This window comes from Strigops habroptila, chromosome 1 (genome assembly GCF_004027225.2).
Source record: "Strigops habroptila isolate Jane chromosome 1, bStrHab1.2.pri, whole genome shotgun sequence".
NCBI lineage: Eukaryota > Metazoa > Chordata > Aves > Psittaciformes > Psittacidae > Strigops > Strigops habroptila.
Window position 1 is genome coordinate 59,798,689 of NC_044277.2, and position 8,091 is coordinate 59,806,779.

The following is an 8,091-nucleotide window of genomic DNA, read 5'->3' on the forward strand; positions in this document are numbered from 1 at the left end:
TGCTGTTTGCAAGGTGGACACAAATGCAAGCGGTAGGAGGCTGACAACTTGACACATGTCTAATAAATCTAAAGCATGGAAAAAAAGTCAACAATTCACTGTACAAGAAGGCATTACTGGGATAAAAAGTACAATCCAACAAACCCCCCACTTAAAAATATATTTACACCCCAATCAGTGAGGAACGTAGACATTAGAGCCTCAATTTCTTTTCTCCTCCCCACCTGATGTTCCTTTTTCTGGATTTCTTTTTATTCAAACTAGGGCCACGTTAGCTCCTGTGTGGAGGAAGCTGAGGTTTGCTGCATTATACATGAACAAGGTGCAAAAGCTGAGTCCTGTGAGCAGATGTTGGGAGCTCAGCGTGCTGGTGACAAAGGGCTAGAGTGCAAGAAGCTTCCATCGCACGTCTGTTCTTCAGCACGGAGCAGGCAAGGTTTTAATTTGACAAGTTGGTTGGATGCAGGGAATTCACAGATCTCGGTGGAAGCCAAACAGATTTGGCCACCTACTGCATGGCCACATTCAGTTAAAAGGGGAGCAGTTGTGGAAACGTCTCCTGCTCCAGCCGCCTGACACCACACACACAACGGGGAGCCTTGAGGAGGTTTGTTTACCACAGGCAGCAAATTCCTCCAAAAGGGAAGAAGGGGAGGGGGGGGAAAGAAGTGGGACAGAAAGAAGATCATGCTTCTCTTATCAAAATAATTAAGTATTTTTATTTCAGGTGGCTGGTTGGTTATTTTTTAAAGCTCTTCATGCCTTTTCTTTTTTTATAATAGTTGGTATGGTACTTAATACAAGAACGAAAATGAATGCCAAAATTAATGGAAATTCTCCTACAAGCCTCATGTAAACAGAAACATCAGCATTAAAGTTATGAATCTTAATTTGTGCCACTGAGCTAAAATTTGTACCTTACTGCATTAAAGGAATATAGACATACAGCATTGTGTAGTGTCTACGTGCAATACAGAAAACTGACATGGTCTCTCCTATTTATGGGGAAATTGACATAATTTTGCAAAAAAAAAAAAAGGAAAAAAGAAAAACCACTTGTGAACTGGATTTTGCATAATGGGATTAATTTGGTTGACTGTCACATCAACTGTGCTGCAGAATGCAAGTTAATCACAACATCAGTCTGATTTAAAAGAAGAATGAGAAAAGAGAAGGAAAAGAAAAAGAGAAGAAAAAAGGAAAGGTATTTTCTTCTTCTCTTCAATTACTGTTTCATTTTAAAATGCCCCTGTTTCTTTTGTGACAGTGGTAGCTCTGGCATGTATTTTCAATGGCCACCTGAGTAGTCTTTTTTTCCCTTCGCGACTCTCCACAGTAAAGGGGGAAAAAAGAAGTCAATAGCTTTTACAGGCTCCTGCAAAACTGCTTCTGTGGCATGGCACAGCTATATGTGTTTGATCAACATTTAAGCTGATCAACACAGCCGGAGCAACTTTAAATATTTTGTCATACAGACCTCACCTACTGCCTTTTCTTCACTTACACCCTCCCTGCGAAAGCTGCTCTCAGCATTGGGCTCCCCACTGAACCAGCCTCACTGCCCTTTTTCTGCCTGCATCCCCACTCGCGGCAGTAACAGCCCCATTCCTCTGGCAGCTCTGCATAACGCCAGAGAGAGAAGCAAGCATCCGTTGGTTATTTTGTGGCCAATTTCTGTCTGTCTTTACAGGAGTATGGGATGAAGGAATGAAATAAACCATCTTACAGGCTCTCACATTGTGTTCTTGGCAAAGGTACTGAAAACAGAGACGGCACATGTACATGACACATCACTTAAGTCCTCTGGTTTCTATGGTTGCAGTAGATTTTGCTTTCAGGGGGCATCCTAGGAAGGAGATAATGCTGCGCAGCGCTTTGGGCACAGTGCGGTTGAAGAATTAGCTCTGGGAATTGATCATACCGTGATAGTGGTGACAGAGAACAAGGAATCAGGGCTGCCGGGATGTCAGAGCAACTTGCGCTTCCAGGGGACGGTGTCGTGTCAGCGATTCCTGAAGGCCCTTGCACCACACCGCAGTCAGTGACTGCTCCTTCATCTCTGCCTCCCTCGCAACGAGCACTCTCTTCTACCCAGTGCAGTGCACTGACTAGGTTAAACAATTACACTACGCTAATTGGCCTGTGTCGGTCCTGATGAGAAAGTAAACAAATGCTGCAGGGAAAAGCTGAGACAAATTGTATCTAATTAAATTGATGAAAAAAGTGACAATATTTTTCCCCAGAAAAAAGAAAAAAGTGCAACTTTCAGCATGACAAAGATCTTATGCTTGCAGCCATGTACCCCACCTGCTAAACTTCACACCTTTGCTGGGGACCTGGCTGTGCCAAGCAGGGGAGAATGGAGGTGCCCTGAAGTCTCCTTTAGTGCCAAAACTGCTGGGATGTCTCACAGGTCGGATGCTGCTCTTTTTGTGGAGGGAGAAGGCTGTCTGCCGTCATTCACTTATTTCACCAACCCTGCTTGTATGCGTGCCTGCATGCGTATGTGTGTGTTGTGACCAGGATGCGTCAACAGCAACACCTTGACCCATGAACAGAAGCACTCCATTCCCTCCCTGTACACAGGCTGGTTTGCCCGCTTCTGGTGCATAGGCCTCCCATGTGATGGCTTCTTATCAGCCACTGAATTCGCCTTCGTGTGACAGCCACCACCTTGGCTGATGCTGGAGGTGAAAATCCTGGACCCCAGAGCTGAAAGCTCTCATGCCTCATATGAGAGAACAATGCTCTCTATCTGTAAGTAGCATCCACTTCAGGTCATCTGCAGACCACAGCAATTCCCAGCACACTACCCTGGCACCAACATCTGGGGAGACACAGGTGAATAAGTGGGAACATTTTAGGGATGGATACAAATTCTCTCTTCATTGACAGAAAGAGAAAAAGCCAATAATAGTACACAGTCTAAGGCAATACTGCCTCCTCTCTTGCCGTTCTCCATGCCAACAGTGTCAGGGAAGCTAAAACCACAAAAAGTTACTGTATATCCCATCAAGACAGGACAGAAACAGGGAAGAATTACGAGGGACGAGAGCATCCCTATTGAAAACAAGCCCAGAAAATTTTTTCCATTGTTTTGCTTTGATGAGATGGTGAATATGGAGACACCTTCTTGATTCACTGAAGAAAGGATCGATTTAAGCTTAATTATTTGGTAGGATGGTAATAAGTAGGTAACCTCTATTTTGGGGGTCCTCAACACATAACATGTGACAACCAGAAAGCTGGAGCCACTAGAAACTCTTTCTTTTGAATCTCAGTGAGACCAATGAAAAGACACAGCGTGTTCACTGAAGTGCATGATCCAGCCGGCCACAGAAGCAGCTGCAAGAGTGGTAGCTAAGTATGTAGTATATAGCTGAGCATTTCTATCCTAATCCTCTGTTTCAAATTGCTCAGAGCTCTCCAAATGCTTTACTTATCAGGATAAAATGTTCCAGGCCTCGTCTCTGGCAAAATGGAAATTTTTAATAGTTCAAGATAAAAGCGGTTCAGTTATTCTCAAGCAGGAGAAGAGCCCAAGAATCAAGGAAAGAGATTTTTTTGTGATTTTTTTTTTTTTTTAAATAGTTCATCTGCTAAAATCTCTGAGGGGCCAGATTTGAAGCCTGGTACGAAGCAGCCCTTGCTGAGAGGGCCGATAGAGACTAGAGCATGTTACAGCTATTGACCAGTGTGTTACAAGGAAATTTCTCTATGGTCCAAAAGGTCTGCGAGTCCTTGGAAATCATCCAGTGGATTTATGCAGTTTATTTAGGAAAGTTGATCCTCCCGCTCTCCCCTCACACATACACTGTTTCTTCTAGTAATATTGAGAGAAAGTGGATCCATAATTTTCCATGTTGGTGACTAATTTAGCTGTACAGAGGTCCCAACAGGGATTAGCAAGATGAATGAGATGACCTCCTGAGGTCCCCTCTAGCCTAATTTTCCTATTGTCTAGTCTACATGGATATCTGATTCATACCATAAGTCCCATATAAACTTTAGATCACTTGTGTAAATCTGTTGATCTAAGTCTGCCATGATCCATAGCACATAATATTATAGAATTATCTCTTGTGTTTTCCCCTGTGGTTTTTCAGGTTGATGCATGCTCAGCAGCCCAAATTGTGCAACACATGTAAGTTTTGTATGTTGAAACTGCAGTTAATTCAAGGTGTGGTGTAACCAATTAATACTTACACAGCGTATTGAAGGTAGGAGAGAAGCACTGTGCCCTGTGATGGCTATGGACTGCCCTGCACACTACAGACATGTTCGTGTTGCCATACTTTGGCTCTAGTCTGCATGGCAGCTAGAGGAGCTGGAGGAAACACTGCATCTCTTCCACACAGAAGGTGCTGTGACACAGTACATTCTGCAGCAAAAATTGGGCAACAGCAAAATGATTTGGTTATCCACACTACAGAAAGGAGCAAGCTAAAGTAGGGCCACTGGCCCTGGCTCTGTAGTCCCCATGGGATGCTCCCAGAGTGCCCTTTGTCAACAGCTAATATATCGATCTAAGTGGAAATACACACATGGCTTTAACTGTGCAGTTGTGCAGGTTTCGCACTAGTTCAGGCGACCTGGGTGGTAATTAGTCCTCTTCATATTTAGGTTCATACTGAACCTTCTCCAGTTGAGATCCTAGGAATTTTGCACCAAATTTGGCAGTGGTCATAGCAATAAGTGTCAACTGAAAATGTACCATAATAGTAAATTACATATCATAACAGAGAAAGCAGGGGGGAAAAAGTAGTGGAGAATATGATACTAACATGCCCGTTTTTGAAGATAAGTAGCTGAGTCACAGAGAGATGAAAGCCTGAATTCCCAAAGGCAGGCAGGTAACTGAGGAGTGAGTACTTGCCCAAATTGGACAGAAAGTCAATAACGGGGCTTAACTTTGATCTCCTGACTTGCAATCGTCTTACGATGCAACTATAAAATCAAGCCTTTCCCCAGGGCTTCTCAGAAAAGGTGAGTTATTTCTGCCCCTCACCAGACACTTGTGTAGTTCACTTGGCCAGACATCAGAGAGTGTCAGCATCCACAGCACCCCTTGGGATGGGGCAAGGATGGCGACAGGGGAGAGCTGCATCCCGGATTCACTTTGTGGGAAGGTTGGGCGGCTTTTGTGCGAATAACTGACTGACTTGTTGCTAGGGAACAGTTGGGAGACATGCTTTTGATCTCCCATATGCTTACTACTAATAAATAAACAAATAACAATAATTACAACAAACCCCAAGCCTGTTGTATCTCCAGGATTAATTAATGATGAAATACAGCTGAAATTCTGTAAAAGAAAGCAGCAAGGTGGGTTAGATTTCACATTTTCCTGCTGTGTATGGAAATGATGGTTGAAATTAACATTTTTTTTTCCTCCTTAAAATTTACCTTAGCTGGATCAGGTTAGTGGGAGGAGTGGGGGAGTATTCCCTTTACAGACAGAGGATGAGCAGGCAGACAGTAAATCTCCCCATGCCAGTTTTACTCGCATCCAGTTTTTCCTGCCTAGTACAGTTAAGTTTTTTAGATACTTTACTTGCATTTCTAATTCAGTTATTCTTCTAAAATTTATTCAAAGGATTTATGCTTATGAAATTATAATATAATGCTGCCTATATGCCAATGAGCTGCAGGCAAAGAAAATAATTTTCTTCAATTTACAGTTATGAGGCTGGAAGAAAATGATGCCTTCTTATCACCTCTTTTTCTTTGTATGCCTCAGTATTTTTTTAAGTCTTCAGAAGGCAGGAGCTGATGATGAATTCTTAAGCAGATCACACTGATAATTGTATTTCAGAACTGTCAACTCTGTGAAGACTGTCCACGGAGGTGTCTCAGTTCACTTGAGCTATTTGTGTCACTGCTTCTCCAGGAACTCAGCCCTCAATAAAACCCAAATCACTGGGGATATTGTTAAGTCTTCTGAAAGGATTATTAGATCGAAGGAAAATTTATGGATGACACTTTGTAACAATTAATCAGGAGCTGTTGATGAAGTTGGTTCTTTATTCTAGAACAGGGGAAAAAAAATGCAGCCCCTGTACAAATTGTCAAATGGCCTATTTTGTCGCTCTGTTTGATTAATGGACTATTTGGAGTCCCCAAAAAGTCCTAGTACAAATAAAAAAGAATCATAAATATTGAATAAGTTCACAGCGTGGTTAACCTTGACTATATTTTGGAACATTCTTGAGGAAAACTTTGCTATTCAGAAACTAAATTGCTAAGGGGATTAAAAAAAAAAAAAAAGAAATTGGAGATTTTGGAGAATGTCACCTACCCAACTTTGTCATCCTGATTAGCCTGCCATGATACATTAGCTTTAGTTAGCTTTGCAATCAGGTCAGCAACTGCTGGCACACAACCACATTTTGCAAGTGGGGCTACACCTGGTCCACAAAAGGGACACAGGATGGCAAGGAAAATACCGCTTTTGGTGCTTTGTACGTCACACAATGCTGGGACTGCTAACAGGCTATTATCCTTTTGTACTGTAATTTATGGAAATGGAGCCCAAGGAGAGCTTAGAGCATGGGAGTCATGGTGCCATAAGGTTGCTTCTGAAAGGTTGGTCAAAAGATGTCCGGTGATGTGTGTATATGCAAATGGTAGGACCCGAGTTTCAGCTGCAGTGAACACACATGCAGACACACAGACACACATGTTCACACGTATTCAGGACACGCAGTTTCCATCCTGCTCCTCTGTCTGTATTTGCAAGTCCGGCGCCCTCCTCCCCCCAAACTCTCCCCCTCCCACCCCCCCATTGCCTCATGCAGCTATTTAGTCCTGACAGGTCTGACCAGTCATTTTTGCTAACCTCTGATAGCATCTAGGTCAGAGTGATCCCAAACTGCCTGGCTTTTGTTCTCGGTGAACAAGAAATACAATGCTATTAGTTTAGGCTGGTGTTCCACAAAGCACTTAAACTCCACGTGCCTTGCTCCAAGCATGCAAGCAATTCCCTTCTTCTCCTTCAGCGCGGCACTTAAGTGCCTGCTTAAAGTTAGGCATGTTTCAGGCATGTTTGGGCTGAATCAGGACCTCACTCAGGAGAAATAATGCCACTTTATATTTCTTTTAGTTGGCTGCTTTTGCCAGCGTGTGTCATATGCCAGCTCCCTAGCCCACCTAAGCCGACATACATGCAATAATGTACTTCAAAGCAAAGATTATTCAGGCTCAGGAAGTGGGAGAGATTGTGAAATCTGTGCAACCATTTCCATTAGGAATGTGAGAACTGTACAATAATAATTGCTCATTAGATTCTGTTGATTCTTTGGATTCACAGGGATTCAAACGGGGATTGTTTTTAGTCTCATCATATTTCGTTCTGACCTATAAATAACACTTTTCAATCCACTTTTATCCCCACAGTCCTCCATGATCACAGGTAGTCCTCTACCTCCCGCTGAAGAATAACGTTACAACAGAGAGGGCTGGGCTAAAGGTTGTACAAGTTATGTTAGGTGTTTGTGCAGGGAAACTGAGGTGCTAGCTCCAATTTCTTCCTGCTGCAGGCCATATCCATTTGGTTGGCAGTGGCCAAGGGAAATGCTTTTCCTAGAGGTCTGCCTCAGGGAAATGGGGCCAGGGAAGGTGCAGAGATGGTTTAGTCCATTTTCATACCTGTACTTCAAATTGCTCATGGAGCATGTGCAAACAGCAAGGAAGTACAAAGTTTTCAAGGCCTTTAAGTATTTCTTTGGGATCTACAGCTGAAAATCTTTTATAAAGTACTTTCATAATTATACAGTACTATGGCCTGTGGTTAAAAGATCCCGTGGACATTACCAGCCTGAACTAGGCTGGGGTGAGGCAGGATTTTGGAGGTAAGCTGGCAGAGAGCTTCTTCTGAAGAGAGTTCAGGCAAGCCAGCTGGCAGCACTTCCCCCCACTGCTCAACCCATGCCAGGTCCCAGGGGCAATCACTGCACTGGACACCTGCTTGCTGTTTTCCTTGGTTTCCTTGCAAAACAACAGTCCTTACCAGTAGCGATTATTAAGGATGGGGGTTTTCACAGGAGCCGGGTGTTAATTCTTGTTAAATTCCAGCCCTGGTAATTGCACTCT